Source organism: Callorhinus ursinus, unplaced genomic scaffold (genome assembly GCF_003265705.2).
Source record: "Callorhinus ursinus isolate GAN/ISIS: 27379988/994484 unplaced genomic scaffold, GSC_fseal_2.0 scaffold8, whole genome shotgun sequence".
Taxonomy (NCBI): domain Eukaryota; kingdom Metazoa; phylum Chordata; class Mammalia; order Carnivora; family Otariidae; genus Callorhinus; species Callorhinus ursinus.
Window position 1 is genome coordinate 695,770 of NW_027397070.1, and position 5,715 is coordinate 701,484.

Here is a 5,715-nt window from a genome sequence, read left to right on the forward strand (position 1 = left end):
CAATGACAAAAATGGCAAAAACAAGGTGCTAAAACCTGGGAGAAGGAAGAGTTTTCAAATGCAACAATGGCCATTAGGCAGAAGAAATTTGATATATTTGTGAAAGAAGACTGATGTTCCCAAAAGGTAGTGAGGGGGAGAGAGGTTGGTGATATGTTAAAGAGGTAGTTAGGAGCCCGATCATATGTAACATTATACCATTATGGTTAGGTTCATATATTATTCTATATGGAGTGGGAAGCATTTGAAGGGTTTTATTTATTTATTTAGATTTATTTTTAAGATTTTATTTATTTGACAGAGAGAGACACAGCGAGAGAGGGAACACAAGCAGGGGGAGTGGGAGAGGGAGAAGCAGGCTTCCCACGGAGCAGGGAGCCCGATGCAGGGCTCGATCCCAGGACCTTGGGATCATGACCTGAGCCGAAGGCAGATGCTTAACGACCGAGCCACCCAGGTGCCCCCATTTGAAGGGTTTTAAATAGGCATTCTAATCCAATTTATATTTCAGAAGGATCACAGTCCATACTCGGAGGAATGGCTCATGGGGGAAGTGTGGGGCAAGACTATGGCACAAAGACAAGAAGAACTTCCAAGACCCAATGAAACCTGATGGAGGCCAAGTTCTGGGAGGGGTCCTCTAATACAGTCACATTTTCTTTATGTGAAAATTTCAGAAGTAAACTATTTTAACAGCAATTGGTTAGAACCAGTTTTTTCCCATACTAACTTATCAGGCTTTCCCTTGTTTTAGATGGTGTTGGAGTGGCTTCAGACATTTTTGGGAATCTGGCTGAGGTGAGATTGAGTTGAGGACACATTAAGTGAGATATATTTACGGGATTTATAGTGATTTCTATGTATAGTTAAGTTTCTGTTAGCTATTCCTAGTGTAGGAATTGCTTCCAGGACTGTTCCTTCCACCTACTGTACTGTGTCCACTCACCCAGCATTAAAATGTGAAACTGCACAAAACTAGCTTGGACATGTTCTATGGCCCTCAGTACTTAAGTATGTGGGTAGAAGAAGAGAATCAAGATTTGAGATCTTCAGAGTTGTGTCATATAATTAAGTAATTTGCCTGTTCTAGGTACCTCCTATCAGTGGAATGAATCATATGATGTTTGTCCTTTTGTGTCGGGCTTACTTCACTGTAGCCTATTTTCCAGATTCATCCATGTTGTAGCTTGTCTCAGTATTTCATTCCTTTTTAAGGCTGAATGATGTTCCGTTATAGAGATATACCACATTGTGTTTATCCATTTACCAGTTGATGGACATTTGGGCTATTTCTGCCATTTAGCTATGATGAATAATGCTGCTATGAACATTCATGTACAAGTTTTTATAAAAATATGGTTTTGAATCTGAGACTTGAAGAATAAGAAAGAAATAGGCAAAGTTAGCTAATTTGTGGGAGTCAGGATCAGAAGTATAAGATAGTATAAGATAGGAGAAGTAGTCTGGGGCCAGATATTGCAGATCTTTGAAAGGAGTATAGATTTTATTCTAAGTATAATGTCAGAGCCACTGACTGAATAAGAGCTCCATGTCGACATGATCTAGTTTGTGTTTCAGTACTGTCTTTCTTGCTGCTGTGTAGTGAGTGGGTTGTAGAGGGCAGAACTAGTAAGGAAACCAGTTAGAAGACTATGGCAACGGTTCAGGTGAGGGTTGATAATAGCCTGGATTAAGGTTATGGTGGTGAATATTGAAATTTGTGACTGCATTCAAGATGTATTTACCGGTGATTGCCAGATGGCAGAGGGTGGGGGAGGGGCAACATGGGGGAAGGGGAGTGGGAAATACAGTCTTCCAGCTATGGAATGAATAAGTCACGGGAATAAAAGGCACAGCACAAGGAATATAGTCACTGGTACTGCAATAGCGTGTGCTGACAGATGGTAGATATGCCCGTGGCAAGCATAGCATAATGTTTAAACTAGTCAAATCACTACGTTGTACACCTGAAACTAATGTAACACTGTGTGTCAGCTACGCTCAAAAAAATGAGTAAAAATGATGTATTTATCTCTTCCATCTGGTTTTTAAAAGATTGAGATATAATTGACATATAACATTGTGTAAGTTTAAGGCGTACAGTGTTTTGATTTGATATATTTACATACTGCAATATGATTACCACCATAGCCTTAACTAACACCTCTGTCATGTCACATAATTATCATTTCTTTTTTTGTGGTGAGTACGATGAAGACCTAGCCTCTTAGCAGTTTTGAAGTTAATAATGCAGTATTATTGACTATAATCACTATGCTGTTTATTAGCTTTCCAGGACTTACTTATCTACTAGTTGCAGGTTTGTACCCTTAAACAAAATCTCCCCAATTCCCTAACTGCCAGCTCCTGGTAAGCACCATTCAACTCTTTTTTTATGAGTTTGGCTTTTTCAGATTACACATATGAGTAATATCATACAGCATTTGTCTTCCTCTGTCTGACATATTACACTTAGCATAATGCCCCCAAGGTGCCACCCAGGTAACAAATGGCAGGATGTCCTTCCATCTCATGGGTGAATGCTATTCCATTGTATAGTATATATACCACATCTTCTTTTTTATTTGAAAGATTTTATTTTTTTTAAGAGAGAGAGAGTCGGGGCAGGAGCTGAGGGAGAGGGACAAGCAAACTCCGTGGTGAGCACAGAGCTCCACGCAGGGCTCAGTCCCACAACCCTGAGATCATGACCTGAGCCAAAATCAAGAGTCAGATGATTAGCCGACTGAGCCACCCAGATGCCCCTATATACCACATCTTCTTTATGCATTTATCCATTGGCATTTTCCTGATTTCAAGTAGAATTAGCTTGTTGAAAAAATGTGGGAAACATGTAACTTCTTCAAAGTTATTTAAAAGTGACTCAATACTGTGCTGAGAAGTTGCAATGGAATTCTGAACCCTACCTTTTCACTATGCTTCCACTATGCTTTCTGCTAATCCACATAACTTCTGATTGAAAACACACTCAGAACTTAATTTATTTAACCTATTGCTGTTTTGTGTGTTCATCTCCCACAGATACAGGCGAAAAGAGGATTGGACCAGCTAGTTTACCAGCTGGGGACCTGACCACAAGATGGCGAAGCATCTCTGCTGATGCAGATTATGCGAAAGGGTCCTTTTGGTTGACTGTAAGAGTAAGCTAAAGACAGAAGCAGATGCCTGGGTAGACAGTTTAAGAAACCACTGTGCTTTGGAGGAAAGGAAGAGATAACCTGGTGATAGACGTAGCTTTCCTGGCTGGAGATTGCAGGTCCCAGTTGGAAGAAAAATGAAGACTCTTACTGGACCTTTGCTCCTGTTCTTGTGGCTGCAGCTGGACTGTGAGTGGAAAGCTTTTGGGAACAGGGTGTCTTAGTACTAGAAGTCTGAAAGGGGGACTGGCTTCTTCCAGACTTCTGAAGTTGCTGCAGCAAAAAAGAAATGCACACTCTGGAGAATGATGACCTGATGACTTTGTCTGACTTTTCTTTTTGCGCAGGGATGAGTAAAGGAGAAGAGATACAGCAGCACCCTTCTTTCCTGACTATCTGGGAGGGAGCCAGCTTTGTTATCAACTGCACGTACACAGACAGTACCTCCGACTACTTCTTTTGGTACAAGCAAGAACCTGGAAAAGGCCTCCAGTTGCTTATATCCACTCTTTCAAATGTGGTCAAGAAACAAGAACAAAGACTCACTGTCCTATTTAATAAAAAGGATAAACACCTTTCCCTGCAAGACACAGCCACCCATCCTGGGGACTCAGCCACCTACTTCTGTGCAACAAGAGCACAGTGCTCCCCAGGCACCTGCAGCCTGTCCCCAAACCTAAGACTGGGGTGGAAGCCCCACTCTTTTTCCTTTGTCACAAGCCTTCAAGTCAGAGATTTTGCCATATTCCATCTCAAATATATAAACATTCTTTTTTTTAAAAAATATATATATAAACATTCTAAATGATCTTAAAGAAGGTCAGTTTCAGAATGACCCAGTGAGTGTCAGAACATTTGGAATGAACACTTAAGGGGAGTTAGTGATTTCTTAGTTAAATATCTGGGCTCTAAGGTTGACTTTATGGGTACTGTTCAAAGTTCTCCTTTATCAAGGATATCCTGGTGTCAATGTCAGGGAGTATACTTTTTGATGGAAAGATTTTTACCTTTTAATAATAGCATTTATTAACTTTTTCTGATTATAAAATATTAACTCCACATTATAGGAGGAAAACCAAAAGTATATATAAAATAGAAAGTCCGAACATAACGCTATCAACCAGATAAATCATGGCTAACATCTGGTATACCTTCTTCATTAAACTCTTGTTAAAGATTAGAAGCACACAAACTGGTATTTGGACTTACTTCCACTTAACATTATATCATAACCTGAGCATTCACATTGGTCAAATCTTATGAAATTGAACTTTTAATGGTTTTATGAGTGACTTTAGGTCACTCATTCCCTTATATTTGTGGGAATAATTAAATATTTTTCTTAACTCAGATGTTACCCTTTAAATAGATAGCTTTTTATATGTGGTAGCCAATAATAATAATACCAGTACCAATAATAGTAATAACTAGTACAAAGACAGTGGAAAAGCAAGGAGTGGACTTGAATAAGAAAGACTTTGAATAAAACAAAAGAGGAATTCTAAATTAATAGGGAAGAACAGGATTATCCTCAAATTTTGTTGTTTCAGAGCTTCTCATACTTTCTCCTGAAGGATCCCTACAGAGGAGGAAGACCAAACATGACCTTTCCCTCTTTTTTTTTTTTTAAGATTTTATTTATTTATTTGACAGAGAGAGAGAGAGAGAGAGAGAACAAGCTGGGGGAGCAGCAGGCAGAGGGAGAGGCAGGCTTCCCGCTGAGCAGGGAGACCAAAGTGGGGCTTGATCCCAGGACCTGGGATCATGAACTGAGTGGAAGGCAGACACTTAACTGACTGAGCCACCCAGGCGCCCCAGAACTTTTCCTTCTTGAAATCTGGATGTGAGGGCACAGTCGCCAAAGTAGTCTGGTGAAAGTACAAAAAGTCCCATGTTGACTTTAAAATTTTTGAGTGATCATTTTTATTTTACTGCATTATACATCCATATCAATTTTAGTGCAACATAATCTTGTAAATAATTCACATATTCTCCGATTTTTCAGTAATAAAAATGCTCCCTGATAATGCATGGTATTTATTACATGTTTTGTCCTGAGGGCAAGAGTACTCTAACTTGAGAAGCACGAAGCTGACTATTTGAAAACAAAAAGTGTTGCAAAATCAGTAGGCATTCAGTAAATATTGGTTGAACAAATAAATGAAGTACCTCACATGATGAAATAAATTCCAGAGAGATTAAAGTAATTAAATCACAAAGTTATTAGTAAAAAAATGTAAATGCAGGTTAGTCAACAAACCGAAGGGAGAAGAATTTTCTAAACTTAAGAACAATGGAAGAAATCAAGGGGAAAAAATAGAAGATTTGATTACATAAATATTAAAAAACTAATTTATTATATGTAAAAATAACCAAAATTATATTCAAACTACAGTTTACTGTTAATTTGCTGCTAATCTCACAACAGATTAATAATTCTTCTGCATTATTTTTAAATGCTTAAAGAGGAAATCATTAATATCGAAATAGGTAAATATAAAGAAGATGTGATGAGGGAGTTTGCACAGAAAAAAATAACATGGTTCAAAACACATGG

At 38.5% G+C, this 5,715-nt stretch overlaps 1 long non-coding RNA gene across 1 annotated transcript; it reads left to right on the forward strand.

Moving 5' to 3' along the window:
* Nucleotides 1-360: 360 nt before the first annotated feature.
* On the forward strand, nucleotides 361-3,914 carry LOC141373220 (uncharacterized). The gene is made up of 3 exons (XR_012378923.1): nucleotides 361-798; nucleotides 3,043-3,347; nucleotides 3,506-3,914. It is a non-coding gene; the product is annotated as an uncharacterized lncRNA (long non-coding RNA).
* Nucleotides 3,915-5,715: the final 1,801 nt, after the last annotated feature.